The sequence below is a fragment of the Heptranchias perlo genome, chromosome 26 (assembly GCF_035084215.1).
Source record: "Heptranchias perlo isolate sHepPer1 chromosome 26, sHepPer1.hap1, whole genome shotgun sequence".
Taxonomy (NCBI): Eukaryota; Metazoa; Chordata; class Chondrichthyes; order Hexanchiformes; family Hexanchidae; genus Heptranchias; species Heptranchias perlo.
Genome location: NC_090350.1, coordinates 24777333 through 24793742, shown reverse-complemented (window position 1 = coordinate 24793742; position 16410 = coordinate 24777333). Strand labels below are relative to the sequence as shown.

The following is a 16410-nucleotide window of genomic DNA, read 5'->3' as shown; positions in this document are numbered from 1 at the left end:
GAATTTTCTACTCCAGTGGGCTATGGATGCTCAGTCATTGAATATATTCAAGGCTGAGATAGATACATTTTTGGATTCTAGGGGAATCAAAGGATATTGGAATGGGGCAAGAAAGTAGAGTTGAGGTTGAAGATCAGCCATGATCTGACTGAATGGCGGAGCAGGCTCGAGGGGCCTTATGGACTACTCCTGCTCCTATTTCTTATGTTCTTATGCACACATCACTCCTCACAGCCACTTAAGTTTGAAGAGCATCCATCGTTCACTTTCTATGCGCTTCCTCACCTCCCCATTTATCCATCCACCACTGCCGCTCACCCCAATTCTTCTGCAATGTGATACATCAGCCTGATAATCACTCTCACCGATGCACTGCATCAACCTCATAGACACGCTCACCGAATGCCTTACAGTCACTCATAAGTCTGCCGTTCCCCCGTTGCAGGGGAAGCGAGCACAAAATACAAGAGAGAGGACCGGAGGTGGCCACAGATAGCGCAGCTGACATCTGCAGAGGAAGAGGCCTTGGAGATCAGTGGTATATCTGCGTCCCTGACCATCAGAGATGGAGAGACTGGGACTTGGCAGCTGCCTGGTGATAGCATTAAATATCTCCAACCCACATCTTTTACAAGATTCAGTCACGTTGATTTGATTTCAGCAACGAGTGAGATATGATCATCTTAGTTATGCTAAGTAGCAACGTTTTTACATTGTCATTACTAATTCATATCCGTCTCTTCTCTCCCCAAGGGACTTCACGCGAAGAACAGCAATCCGTGGACTTTCCAGACGACGATTCCTCAGAGGTGCGAGTTCTTTCTGAGAATTCACCATCACAGGACATTTGCTTACCAGGCAACAGCGCAGATACGTGCACTTCGGTGGGCCCTGTTAGACAGCTAGTTGGGTTTTCACCTGGTGAGTCACAGTTCACAAGTGAGCAAGAGCAGAGAGTGGTGGCAGGGCGGCTGTGGAGAGTCCGTGTCGGAGGCCGCACTCCTCACCAAGCTCTGTTCAGCTGGACGCAGGTGCTGAACCCTGGGGGCCATTGATGAACAGGAGAATCATAGAAGATCAGCAGCAAATTTGCGAGGTACTGGCAAACGTGCCACACGCACTGTCCACAATAGCAGAGAGAATGCAGGAGCCCAGCTTGAACATTTGTGGATTGATGTCGCAGGCCATTGCGAGGATGCCTTCCATGGATAGAGTGGCCTCCTCCATGGAACTACAATTGCTGCAATCTAATCATTCCATTCAGGCAATGACCACGGCCATGCAGACTTTGGATGCCAGCATGTTTTTTTTTATTCGTTCATGGGATGTGGGCGTCGCTGGCGAGGCCAGCAATTATTGCCCATCCCTAATAGCCCTTGAGAAGGTTGTGGTGAGCCGCCTTCTTGAACCGCTGCAGTCCGTGTGGTGAAGGTTCTCCCACAGTGCTGTTAGGAAGGGAGTTCCAGGATTTTGACCCAGCGACGATGAAGAAATGGCGATATATTTCCAAGTCAGGATGGCGTGTGACTTGGAGGGGAACGTGTAGGTGGTGTTGTTCCCATGTACCTGCTGCTCTTGTCCTTCTAGGTGGTAGAGGTCGCGGGTTTGGGAGGTGCTGTCGAAGAAGCCTTGGCCAGTTGCTGCAGTGCATCCTGTGGATGGTACACACTGCAGCCACTGTGCGCCGGTGGTGAAGGGAGTGAATGTTTAGGGTGGTGGATGGGGTGCCAATTAAGCGGGCTGCTTTGTCCTGGATGGTGTCGAGCTTCTTGAGTGTTGTTGGAGCTGCACTCATCCATGCAAGTGGACAGTATTCCATCACACTCCTGACTTGTGCCTTGTAGATGGTGGAAAAGCTTAGGGGAGTCAGGAGGTGAGTCACTTGCCGCAGAATACCCAGCCTCTGACCTGCCTTTGTAGCCACAGTACTTATATGGCTGGTCCAGTTAAGTTTCTGGTCAATGGTGACCCCCAGGATGTTGATGGTGAGGGATTCGGCGATGGTAATGCCGTTGAATGTCAAGGAGAGATGGTTAGACTCTCTCTTGTTGGAGATGGTCATTGCCTGGCACTTGTCTGGCGCGAATGTTACTTGCCACTTATGAGCCCAAGCCTGGATGTTGTCCAGGTCTTGCTGCATGCGGGCTCGGACTGCTTCATTATCTGAGGGGATGCGAATGGAACTGAACACTGTGCAATCATCAGCATCATCGTGTCTGCCGCCTTAAACAGGATGACAGGTACCTTACTCGTGGCCTTACAACGTGTCACTGATATGCACCAAGCTGCTCCCCAGCCGAGAGGTAGGAGTGATGTGCCGCTGGCCCAGGAAAGGGATGATGGCAAAAGGGGAAAGTCCAATCTAAAGCAGCCATGGCACCACCCATCCTGATGTTCGCTGTGTGAACACCTCCAAACTGTACAAATACATCCGTCACAACCAGTACTCTCACCAAACCGTTTCCCAGAGGGAACTGAGAAAGCAGCTGTGAGCACCGAGCCTTTCTTCATATCGGGACACCTGACCCATGAAGTGCTGCTCAATCTCGTTTCCAATTTGCTGCTGATTTTCCAAGTCCCAGGAAACCGGTGCAGGAAGTGTAAATTTAAAAATTGCTGCCAAAATCTCATGAAAGGACCCTTATTAACATATTATAATGATGGACCCGTCTCTCGAGAGCGGGTTACTTGGCCGCACCCAAACTCACCTCCGTTAAAGTCAGAAGTGTGCGTGTTGAGGTTGGATTTCAGATTTTTCAAATTTTAACCTCCCCCCCCCCCCCCCCCCACTGTTCCGCCCTTTGTGGGGGGTTAAAATTCCCCCAATTACTTTTTCTTCAACATGTACATGACAAATCACAGATGTTGCCATTGTTGAGACTCACTGTCCACAAAGCACCACTTTCAACTGGATGTTTGCTTCTGTACTGATTGAAGAAGGAAATAGAAAAACTATTTAACACTGCTTGATGTAGGAACTCATTGGATACTTAGTCAATTTTAATGTGAGTGTGCAAGCGTTTGGATAAATGTCGACTTTATAATCGTTCATGGCATTAAAATTCCTTCCTTTGAATGTAAACTTTTAAATTTACAAAACCTATAGTTGAGGAAGAAAAGTCCCTATTAGGCTGCAAGAAACTTCAACCATCTTGGCCACCAGGGATTGGACTCCATCCTCCATTCCTTTCCCTCTGCCTCAAACACATAATGGGCATGGAAAACAGTTCCACTAGACACTGAAAACAAGCACAAAAAAAGCTTGCATGACAAGTCTAAGGAATGTCTATTTTTGCATTTTGTACTCTCAGCAACTGACACCTGCCATGATACTAGAACTGGGACAACAAAGTGACAGAACATTCCTGCACTTACGTAGAGGGACATTTTGTCATTCATTGCAGTGGATTGACAGAATATTGGAATCAACTGGCTTGAATAGGAATAAATACAATGCTTCCAATTCTGCTCAATTCCAGTTATATTTTGGATTCATCCCCAATGACAGCATAAAGAGACTCACAAAAAACTGCTGCACAAAACGGCCTCAAGAATCAAGGACATGATTTCTAAGACAAATAAATAAAAAGGATCACATCACAAAAGAATGAGAATTCATATCAAAGTAATCCCGCTTGTTGTTTTATGTTTCTTTGCATCAGCAAAATCCCTCTGTTCAAAGCCAATAATTCAGGTAAAATGCAAAATCAAATGAAGAATTTATCTTCTGTGCCCTCCAGCCCAAAATAGCCTTCCAACTGCATTGATTACAGGACATCTTCAAACTGTGGCCAAGGAGTTTAACTGAAACCGGAATCATTATGATCAAACTTATAAAAGACATCCAAGTCATTTTACCTTCATACATACAATAGTTAATCTGAATCACTGTATGACACTGCAGGCAATCAGATAATTCTCAAGATCAGCAATTCATCATGATTATGGCTCCAAACTGCTGTGAGAGCATGGTCACAGTTTACTGGCCTATTCCACCTCCACCCCAGTTATTTTTTTCCTACACCTCATGTAATCCTGGTGCTCTTTTCACCTTTGGAGCTTGAATCCAAACCCAGCAACACAGGAAACGAAAATGTTTCTTAATCCAATTGGAGATTAAGTAATGCAGTAATGTAATGTGTCAGGAAACTGTCTTTTCACCTCAGTAACCTAGGCTTGAATCTAATCGAGTCTAAGGCCTCTCTCGATCAGTTCTTATGGGTCAGAACAAAATTAGCCCATCTCAATCCAGTTCTCTGTGGTCACAAATTCACAGCACAAATCTGCAGAGATTAATTTAGAATTCTTGGGGCCCTGCCCATCAAGATCATTCAGGGCCCTTCCATCCCCCCACAGATCCATTAAAACACAAACATGCAGTAAAAGGCATGAAAAAATAGGCCTAGAAAATCTTTACACACTGCATTAATAATAAAACAAATCATATCATAATATACTACACTTGTACATCTGCATTAGGCCTCTTTAGTACCCTGATGGAATGTGAAAACTAGAGATGACATGATGGGTGCAGTGCAGAACGTTTGACCAAATTCAGTACCATATTGAGCAGGTCGATAATTTATATGTTCTGGATTTGAATTAGCAGGTAGGTAGAGAAAAGACTCTTAACATGACTTCCTTTCAAGTCACATCACCTGAAACTTGAGCACAAGCTCACCACCCCCGTCCAAAATTTAAGATGTCAAACAAAATTACTTCACTCTTGAAGTCAACTGTAATAAATCTGCACATAATCTAGGCTGACATTTCAGTGCAGTACTGAGGAATTGCTACATTATCAGAGATGCCATCTTTCAGATGAGCCCAGTCTGTTTATTTAGGTGGATATAAGAGATCCCATGGCACAATTTGAAGAAGAGCAGGGGAGTTCTCTCAGTGCCCTTCAACTCAGCACATCCAAAACCAGATTAATTGGTTATCTGTGGGACTTTGTGCACAAATTGTTGTCACATTTGCCTACATAAAAATGATGAATTATTTTTGAAGTGTAGTCATTAGCTGTGGAGCATTTTGGGATGTCCTGAGGACATAAAAGGTGCTAAATAAATGTAAGTTTTTTAAACCTGAAATGGGCTAATTTGGAGAACTGTGCATTAGTGCTTTGGATTTGATGCCCATATCCTAACTTGCGTCAAGTCCCGTTCTCCCAGCACTCCTGTGCTCGCTGACTACATTGGCTCCCAGTCCAGCAATGCCTCAAATTTTAAATTATCATCCCTATGTTCAAATACTTCCATGGCCTCACCCCTCCCTATCTCTGTCACCTCCTCCAGCCCTACACCCTTCTGAGAACTCTGCGTTCCTCCAATTCTGACCTCTTGTGCATCTCCAATTTCCTTCGTCCTACCATTGGCGAGCGTGCCTTCAGCTGCAGAGGCCCCAAGTGCTGGAATTCCCTCCCTAAACCTCTCCGCTTCTCTACTTCTTTCTCCTCCTTTGAGTCGCTCCTTAAAACCTACCTTTTTGTCCAAGCTTTTGGTCACCTATCCTAATATCTCCTTATGTGGCTCGGTGTCAAATTTTGTCTGATAACGCTCTTATGAAGTGCCTTGGGATGCTTTACTATGTTAAAGACGCTATATAAATGCAAGTTGTCGTTATTGTTGTTGATTATCTAGTAACGTTGTGTTGGAAGTAAATGGTTACAACAAAGGTTGTATTTTCCAGAACCACCCTCCTCACTCAGAATGCACATCCACAAATATCAAGCAGTATAATGGACTCCAATCAATGGATCCAGGGTTAGACTTTTGCCCTTTACTGGCATTTCAACTTGCTTACGGTCATCGGCCTAGTTTCACTTGTTCTCACCTGATGGAACATTGGATAGTGGTAGAATGTCTCACATGAATGGAAAAAACCATCAGGGCTGGGCCCATGCTAAAGAATTACACTCCTTGATTGCTAACTGCTCATCAGGATCCACAAGAGCTGAAGAAAGGTTTACTGTCTAGATGATCCCTTACTTGTAAGTGAAGAAGGAACCATAGTAGCAGAAGGCAACAGTGGGGACCAAATGGATAAGGAGGGGAAAATAAATACATAGCAAAGCTACCATCTGCGTTGTCCTCAGGCAACCAATAATAGTGACAATAGTGTTCCTTAAACACAAAGTAAATGGCATCTGTCCTACAAGCAACTGAATGGTTTGTGCACCATTAGGTGAACAGGGCATTTTGTACATGTTATTGCTGCCAGCACCTTACATACAATTACAAAGAATTTTACAGCACAGAAACAGGTAATTCGTCCCAATAGGTCTTTGCCGGTGTTTATGCTCCTTACGAGCCTCCTCCCACCTTACTTCATCTCACCCTATCAACATATCTCACCCCATCACTTTCTGAGATTCTGAGCTGCAATGATACTGGTGAGGATGTCAGAAGGAAGCCATTCCATTACAATGATGGATGTCTCAGAGGAGTGAAAGTTGGCTAATGTTCTGCATCAAATGGAGGATTAGGAAGGAACCACACTTACAGCTATTGTGTGATAAGCCGAGCAGAGATGGGGCTGATATGATAAGAATCACTCAAGTGGAATGGCATCAATTTGGTGTCGAGCCAACACAGCTTCAAATCCATTAGGACGGCCTCAGGAATTCTGTTCGTTGGAGGCTTGGAATGAATGAATCTAGGCATTTGAACTTCAGTTATAACAATCATTGCATAGCCTGGGAAAATGATAGCAATATCAGTTTTCAGATAATTGTTGTGTGAAGGACAAAAACAGAAAGGTTTTCCTGAGAACCCTCTACATTTCTTTCCCCCTTCTCTACGTCACTTATGTCTAGGATGTTGTTAACTTTAATGTAGAGAGTGCAGGGGAGGTATGGCCTCAAAAGATTTGTCATTGCTGATCTACCATTATGTGTAATCATTATTTGGTTACTGAAAGATAACCGCCATTGTTAACTGAGGATTGCCGAGTACAGCTTGAAAACGATATAATACCATTGATGGTTCATACAGAATTGAGCCACAGGCAATCGGGGCAGATTGTATAAACAGACTGGTATTTGGAACAAAGAAAAAAGAGGTTAAAGATTAGTTTCAGCGTCACTACCCCTTTTCAAAATTAAATTTACCAAGAAATATGATCAGTTTTAACAAAAATAAACCAGAATGCCCTTTAAATGGGCATCCAGATTCTATGATAAGACTATCAGCATTTATTTATACGAGGACGGGGACCGGTTAAATTAAATATTGTATCTGAGACATCAAGATTACAGGAGGCATTTTCAACCACCAATTGCCTGTTTCTCGCTTGAAAAATGGGCGACTGACAGAGGAAAATCTGTTGGGCACAATGGACACCCATTTGCCTGCCTGATTCAATTTTAAAGCAGGCCCTCCCTTACACTCCGCCCCTCTCCGCACCACCACCTCTCCTCACTCCTCTCTCTTCCACTCCACCCCACCTCTCCCTCTCTCTCCACCTCACCACCTCTCCTCTCTCACTCCCCCACCATCTTTCCCCTCCACCCTCTCCCCTCACCTCCTCCCCTCCATCCCAATCTCTCCTCCACTCCCCATCCTTCTCTCCCCCATCTTCCTCTCTCATTCCCCTCTACTCCCTCTCCTGCTCCTTTGCAACCCATCTCTCTTCCTTCTGTGCCCCTGTCTCTCCACCTCTCTTTCCCTACTAACCCTCTCTCTCCCTCTATTGCCTTCCCTTTTCTCCTCCTCTTCACTCCTCTTTCCTCCTCCTTCTCTGCCTTGATGCAGGTATTCCCCCCAACCCTACCCTCTAACCCTACAAGATGTCAACACAGCACTTGGTCTTCAGTACTCGTGTGCAATACAATGGAAGATCAAACAGTAAATATTTAGATATGATGACAATGTTTTATTGCTTTGCCATATGAATCAAGCCACCCTTATTATGGCAAGACGGCACATGTACATGTTGGTTACTGCCACTGAGATAGAAACACTCAGTGACTACATTTACTAACTGTTAGACTGTAAGTAATGGACTAAACCATTGCAACAGGATGAAATATTTATTTAAAGCTTTCCGGCAGCTAACAATCACATTATGCGAGTGCCATGTAATGAACAAATGATAGCTCAACCATCTCCCCCTGACCTTCAACAGCACCACCATCGATGGGTTCAACATCTTGACTAGACACTCAACTGGACCAGCCATGTCAACACCATGGCTACAAAGCCAGGGCAGAGGCTAGTACTCTGTCAGTGTACACACAGAATGGCTCACCTCCTGACCAATCAAATCCTATCTACAATTTACAAGACTCAAGTCAGGAACGCAATAGAACACTCACCTGGATGAGTCCAACTGCAACAACGCTCAAGAATCTCGACACCATCCAGGACAGAGCAGGTCACTTGATCAGGCCCTGTGCCACTGGACTCAATATCTACCCCCTCCACCTACTGGCGCATTGTGGCTGTAGTATATACGATGTACAGAATGTGCTACAGCAACTCACCAAGGTTACTTTGACAGCACTTCCCTCCCCTGAGACCTCAACCACTGAGAAGGACATGAGCAACAATGTTGTGGGAACAGCATTACCTCCAAGTTTCCCTTCAAGTCACACACCATACTGACTTGCTCTTATATCGCAGTTTCATCGTTATTGCTGGGTCAATATCCTGGAATTCCCTACCTAACACCATTGTGACAGCAACATTATGGCAGGGAATGAGGTGATTCATGAGATGGCCCATGACCACCATCTCAGGACAATTAGGGACGGGCAATAAATGCAGCTGTGTCAGCGACACCCACATCCTCAGAACATACAAAAAATATCAACCTGTACTGGTGTCTTTTCCCTCTCTGCACGAACAGAGTGCGTGGACTCAGGGAGTCATTGTTATTCTACTTACAGTACTGCATTAAGTCTAGTCTCGTGCTACACTCACTTGAATTAGGTGAAAATATCACACATAGATCGGCACTGTGACAGGCTAAAATAGCTACTCATATTTATTTACAAATTCAGGCAGAGTTATAAAATACAGAGGAATAGACAAATACTTGAGTACAAGGCAACTGGGATTTATAACATACAATTCATTAGGGTTGTCACCAGCTCTTCTTCAGCAGTTAGATCAGTCTCCTGGAATAAAAAACAGTATCTTAGAATAAAACACAGTCCTCAGTGCTAGCATGGTGAACGATAACAGACGAGGTTTCTTGTGCCCTTTAATAACAGAATTTCAGCCAGTTTCCCACGTACTTGTTAGTATTAACATCCAATCTGAACAAAACTACATTTGACCCCGATGCCACACAACGATCTAATTCATATAAACAATTTCCAATTCTGAATTGAATTGCTGGGGTCAATTGTCAGAGCCACTGCCCATTAAAACCTGCAAAATGCTATGATTTATATTAAGCTTTTAACTGAGCCGGCTCAACTGGTGTCTCAGGAAGAAAAGCTAACTAAACGCCGTTGAAATGGAAGAGTCCAGTCACCATTTTAAACCATTTGGAAGGACACTGCGGGGGGGATTTTTAAACTGCTAGTGGGTTTCCGGTGGGAAATCGTTGATTTCAGCTAGATTCCCATCCACACGCAACAGAATGAGGACACAACGATTTTAACCGCTGGGCTTCATTAATGTGCCACTGGTCCAATTCCCATCCATTTTGTGTGGGAAGTGGCTGCCAGACTGTCAAGATTTGGGTGACCAACCATCACTCAGTTAAGTGTGGGGACCAGGGTTCCGGAAGGGAGGGGGGGGGGGGGGGGGGGAGGGGTCTTGCGGTAGGGAAGGAGCAAGGAGTCCTGAGCAGGGGAGGCCGAAACTTTCCTTGTGAGGCCCAGAGGAGCAGTCTGGTTCCCACAAAGAAAAGTTTTTTAAAAATCTTACCATGAATGGTCTTTTCTGCTTTCAATCCTCTTCTTGCTCGACCTCACCTGGCAGGAAAACTGTTGCAGCTTCCTTGCTCAGGCTGGAGTTAAAATCACAGTTGGGGCCTCATGACATCCATAGACCCCGATCTGCATATTTAAAGGTGGGTGACTTTGCCTCCTGCTCCGAAGAGCAGGTTCAAATTGAAGACGGCAGGACATTGGCAGGTAAGTCACCTGGTCAATTTTAACTACCGACCTGCCCAGTTTCTGAGTAGGTTTAAAATCAACCCCCATTTTTTTCATATACAGTACAAATTTCACATTTTGTGACAGACATCAAAAACCTACTTACTAGTAATGTAGTGGTACAATTAAAGTAACGTGATGTGGCTACATGGACATTTCAAACTTTTGGCACATTTGCACATCCTCCACAATTTAAGTTCACATTAGGAGAGCTCATTACAATGAGTTGGAATGGTTAAGCGCTGTTTCATTTTTTAATGAGATACTCTACCATGGACCATAGGAACAGGGAGTTGGCCATTCAGCCCCTCGAGCCTGTTCTGCCATTCCATTAGATCATGGCTGATCTGAACCTCAACTCCATTTACCCGTCCTTGATCCATACCCTTGATACCCTTACATAACAAAAATCTATCGATTTCAGTTTTGAAAATTCCAATTGACCGAACATCCACAGCCTTTTGAGGGAAAAAGTTCCAGATTTCCTTTACCCTTTGTGTGAAAAAGTGCTTCTTGATTTTACTTCTTATGACCTAGCTCTAAATTTAAGACTGTGCCCCTTTGTTCTGGATTTCCCCAGCAGAAGAAATAGTTTCTCTGTATCTACCCTATCGAACCCCTTTATCATTTTAAATACCTCAATTGGATCACTCAATCTTCTAAATTCAAAGGAATATAAGCCACGTTTATGCAACCTGTCCTCATATTTTAACCCTTTAAGCCTAGTATTCTTCTGGGGAATCTGCACTGCATCCCCTCCAAGGCCAATATATTCCTGAGATGCGATGCCCAAAACTGAAAGCAGTACTCCAGAGGTCTTACCAAGGCCTGTGTACAACTAAAGCATAACTTCCTCCAGTTTGTATTCCAGCCCCTTTGAGATAATTGCCAATATTCCATTAGCCTTCTTGATTACTTTTTGTTCTTGTGCCCTCGCCTTTAGTGATTTGTGTCCCTGGACACCCACAGTTCCTAGTTGCTCACCATTTAGAAAATATTCTGATCTATCTTTCTTAGATCCAAAATGGATGACCTCAATTTCCCCACATTGAAGTCCATCTGCCACAGTTTTGCCCACTCTATGTCCCTTTGTAACTTCCTGCTCCCATCTACATAACCTCCTAACTTAGTGTCATCTGCAAACAAGGATATACAACTCGCTATTCCTTCATCCAACTCATTGATATATATGGTGAAAAACTAAGGACCAAGTACAGATACCTGTGGAACACCACTTATCACATCCCACCAATCAGAGTACATTCCTGTTATCCCTACTCTCTGTCTCCTACCTCCCAACCAACTATGTCAAGCCATGTCACAAGGTTACCTCCAGTTCCGTGCGTTTTTATTTTTGCTAATAACCTCTTGTGTGGGACCTTATCAAATGCCTTCTGGAAGCCCATATTGTGGACCATACAGGGACAGATGGAATGCTTTAAATATTATACATTTTTAAATGTAAGTTAATTTTACTGAGTCTTGTGGTGGAAGCTCAGTGGAGCTATTAGATGCCAGAACAGGCTGCATTAAACTATATTACAGCTTTAAAAATAAGCAGGAGTCTGGTTGCCATGGAACAAAATGGAAAATGTCAACTTTTCTTCAGAAATGCTGCTCATCGGAGGTCATAATTTTCATTTTCTGCTATTTTCATGTCTGTCTGCAGTATTTGTATAGTGCTATAGGCCATTAAATGATGTTACATGTCTGCTTTCACCTGCTTGATTCGTGGCATCAGTTCTTTTCATCAACCAGCAGCTTCAGAACTAAAAAGAAAGGCTTTAAAGTATCTCTAGCTTCTGATTCATACGTTACAAAAGACCCTTGCTCTGTCTTTACAAGAGCTTCAGTAAAGTTCCAATTGGTTTATGATGCACTCAGGGTCTGCACTGGAATCTGAATGAATTTTCTCAGGATCAGATTTCCTGGCCCACTATTGATGTAAATTAATTTCCTTGTGTATTTACAGTAATCTCAACCGTAAAGGAATGTCAATTAATTCTCTTCTTGGTTTAAACCTCGACATAGAGAATTATACTCAGCTCTGATGTAAGCAGATCTGAAGAAGCTGGTGTGAAAGGACCCCAAGTGAATCCATGCCCATCTTGGTGCACAAATATACTTCTTACTGTACAAATGGACAAGTTAAGCTGTTTTTGCATTGGGTACAGGGAGTGTTACATAATAACATAATGACAGTTTTCAGGCAGGAGTCAACCATTGGTCCATCCAGCTTACCCATCCATCTTTCCACAAGATTACCCTGATGCATTTTTAAAATCTAATAACCCTGAATTCCTTTTATCTGACAGGATCTTGTCTAGTCACTTTTTGAACCTCATCCTAGTATATCTTGTTCCACGAACTTTGCTGGTATTCTGTTGCACATGGTTATCACTCTTTTACTGAAAACATTATGCTTGAATTTTCCAAATTCTTGTGTCATCCTTAATTTGAAAATATGACCCCTTGCCCCTAAATTCCAAACATGGCAGGAAAACTAATCGCTCTTCAGTCTTGTCTTTTCAAGACAGAAAAGTCTTATGGGACACAGCTATGAGGAAAGGTTGCCCATTCTTAGTTCTCACCATCAAGGCTAATACATGAATAAAGGCCATTCGGGTAAGGTGTCAAAGGCCACCTGACACCTTTCGAACTGCACTAAAGCAAGGAGCCAGTACGTTCAAAAGATGAGGGGAGAAAACTGGCAACGGAAAGTAAAGTATAAAATATGGATCCTGAAGGTTTTGAGTAGTTTCTCTCCTTTCTTTGCATTTTTATTCCTCGTTCTGGCCAGTTGTCTGCGGTCAAGAGGACAAATGCTTGGGCGGCACTCATGCCGGCCTTAATGTCCCCTGTTAGAAATGCGAGAGAGTGACAAGCTTGGAATCGGTGGGGGGAATTTTAACCCCCCTCCCCCAGGATGGGCGGGAGGTGAGGGGTGGGGTTTAAAATTTCAAAAATTGGTAACGCGACCTCAACCCCCCCTTTAACTTCCGGCTGTAACGGAGGGGCAGGCGACTAACTGCTCTCTGGAGGTGGGTTAGAATTTTAAATATTTTAACGAGGCTGCCTGCCTCAAATTTTAAGCAGACTTTTAGATTTAACACCCACGGGCCGGGTTTCCCAGGGTTCAGGAAACCCGGCAGCTGGATGGAGGTGAGAACAGCTAGATCCAGCATTGCTGGCGGGCCAGAAGGAGCAGGAACGCTTCCCTCTGGCCCCCCAAGCTAACCTGCCGCGATTGGTCTCCCTCGCCGCGATCCGCTGCCTCTCCCACCCCCAGCGATCAGCCTTCCTTCCCCACCATACCATGATCTCTCCGGCCTTTCCGATCTCCCCCCTCTCCCACCCGATCTCCCCCAAACCCCCGCCCTCGGCCTCCATGACCTCTCCCACTCAGCCTACACAATCTCTCTCTCTCGCTCCCTCCTCTCCACTCCTCTCCCCAGCAGCGGCCTGCCCGCACGACAGCCTGGTAGCCTCTGGATCTGGCTGCCTGCCAGTTGGGAAACGGAGACATGAGGACCGGCCATTAAATTCAGCAGGATCTCCGAGAAACTTGCATTTTCGCCTTACCCGGCCACAATGACAACCCCCACCCCCCCCCCCCCCCCGCCTTCCCGTAAACATCAGGGCCGTTGTCTCTGTGCCAGAAATTAGTTTTCCAGAGGCAGAGTCTTTCACTTATAGATTTATTAGAGGAAATTATATTCACAGACAACACATGTGATGGTCCAATAGCTGGGGGAAATCTCATGTAACAGTTGTTGAGCTCAGTTGCAGAATGGCCAACCCTTGATTTCCCCCCACTTCAATGCAGTGGTCCAATTATTAAACCCTCAGCTCCAGGCCATTACATCATATATCTTCCCTGACCTTTACCCTTAGTTGACATTAACTTCCATTCGCTCAGCATCCCAAAAACTCGCTATTTCTATGGTATACATCCACAGCCTTCATTCATCAGCTGCCTGTCTTACTACATCTCTGAGAAAGGCTAAAAGCAAGTCCTTATCTCCCAGAAGGTCAAAACTACAAAGAACAAACAACTATCTATGACTCCGGCTTGTATCAGCTGATCTGGATATGTTCCAGATACTGCCTGCTTCAGTAGTTTTCTGCAAACACTGAGTCACAGTAGCCCTCAGGTAAGTAATGAAGACTGGGCAATTGGGCCTCAGGTGCACTCGGTGGCTGGGGGTGTTGATCAGTAGCTGGGGAGACGGGGGTGTCCAGCTCCTCCCAGCTCCACATTCACATAAGTGTGGGGGTCTTCCTGCCAGTTAGCACCATGGTGTGCTGTGCACGTTCAGCATGTGGAGAGTGAAGTGCTAGGGCATTTGAAATTGAAAACAGGGCCTGCAAGATGCGCAGAACTCTAATTTTAATAAATTATTCTGCCTTCTAAATGTTCCAGATGTGCCCTCCTGCCGTCAGCGCATCTACATTATCCAATATGGCGGGTATCACATTTCTGGCTGGAAATGTGTGCACGCTTCCTGCCCGCCATATTGGGAGCATAGAAGGCCAGTTAGCGCCCAAAAAATGGGCACTACGTAGCCCAATTTCTAGGCTCAGGTCTTCAGGAAAAGAGGGGAGAAATTCAGAGCAGAAAATATAATTTGGGAAATAAATTTAAATAAGGGAATGAATGAGCAGAAACTTCAAAAGTTCTTTGTCAAATGCAATGTTGAAATATTCAAGGCAAGTTCCTAGATGCAAACACGGGTCAAAAAGAACGGTGCTCCGTCTGCATGAGCCTAAGACATCAACTTGTGTTTGTGTGAGAGTTTGTGTTTGTGTGAGAGAGAGATGGATAGATAGATGGATAGATAGATAGAGAGGAGAAAATCCCTATTGACCAGAAGGAAGCAACAGTCCTGGGAGAAATGGTGCCTTTTTTAAGTCACTTTTTCATTAATCATCATTTATATCAGATTCCCAGGAGCTGAACCCTAGAGTATGCTGGGCTTACAATTGTGCTACCAATCTGCAGAAACTGGTTTCACAGACGCTGGGCTCTGGAGACCAATATAAAACCCCTTCAAGCAGGTTTTCTGGGCTGCTGGGCTCAGTGGGTCCTGGCCAATTTATATTCAGCTTGCAGTTGAGCAGGATCTGTGTTTCGGAAACTGGTGGCACTAGTGCAGCTATCGCACAAAGTGAAAGCAGCTATCACTCTAATGAAAGGGAATTGGAGCAGCAGGCAGAGGTGCGGCTGGAGACTTTGGGCGTGAAGCTCGTCAGGGCTTTTCCCTTTCCACCGTCAAAACTTCAGCAGATCGTGAGAAGCCCCAAGAAAATGGATTTAATGACAAGTACTATACTTCCAAGAAGCAACTAGCTGTCTCCCTCTGGGTTTTCTAAAACCCAATTTTTACAGAAGGGGTTGTCCATTCAGAAGATTGCCTACTGCAGCATCCCCCCTGTCAGTCAGAGATTCACTTCAACTCTGGTTGAGTAGGCCTCGAGGACTCGTCCAGCAGCCTGTGGCCAGTAACTCCAACCAACCAGATCGAGACGCCAGGCAGCTTGCAATCACTAACTGTCATCATTAGATCGTGAGTTATTCAAAATAACAATGTCCTACACTAAAAGGGCAATCCATTAGCAGCACTTAATGCATGTGGGTCGTATTGTACCAGGGGAAGTGTTTTGGATATCCAAACGGTGAAGTTTTGAACCCAATAGCTTGTCCTCAATTTAGATGAATACACTGAATCCAAATGTCCACTATTGCTGTTCAATCATAAAAATAAATGAACATCGATGCCATCAGTGGGTACAGTGAGGGAAAAGTATTCTGCGGCCCAATACGCTCATCCATCACCTTAATGAATATAAAATTAGCTCTCCCCAGATCTCACAAAAAATTACAGAACCAAATTAACTACAGTAACGGTTAATCTTTGGCAGCCTATTATCAGCTCCATGATGAATTCTGTCCTTTCTGATAGTTCATTTATTGTTTATAACCCTCTAACATGACCTGAACTAATGACCACAATCTTTCAATCCTCCTTGGATATTGGAGTGGTGCCAGAGGACTGGAGGATTGCAAATGTTACACCCCTACTCAAAGAGGAAAGGGATAAATCTGGTAACTACAGGCCAGTCAGTCTAACATCAGTAGTGGGAAAACTACTAGAGACCATTGTCAAGGACAAAATTAATTCTCACTTGGAGAAGCATGAATTAATAAGGGACAAATAGTGTCTGACTAACTTGATTGAGTTCTTTGATGAAGTATCAGAGAGGCTTGATGAAGGTAGTGCAGTAGATGTGTATATGGA

The 16410-nt window shown here is 44.4% G+C and overlaps 1 protein-coding gene across 4 annotated transcripts in view; it reads right to left on the bottom strand.

Annotated features, from left to right (window-relative positions):
* Positions 1-16410, bottom strand: part of LOC137342581 (hippocalcin-like protein 1) — a 114673-nt gene that overhangs the window by 67674 nt on the left and 30589 nt on the right. The window contains exon 3 of one of the 4 annotated variants that reach the window (XM_068006565.1): positions 9073-9121. The exons of the other annotated variants lie outside the window; for them this stretch is intronic. The gene's annotated coding sequence lies outside the window, so the exon portion shown is untranslated. The remainder of the gene's footprint in view (positions 1-9072; positions 9122-16410) is intronic. 4 annotated transcript variants of the gene reach the window in all.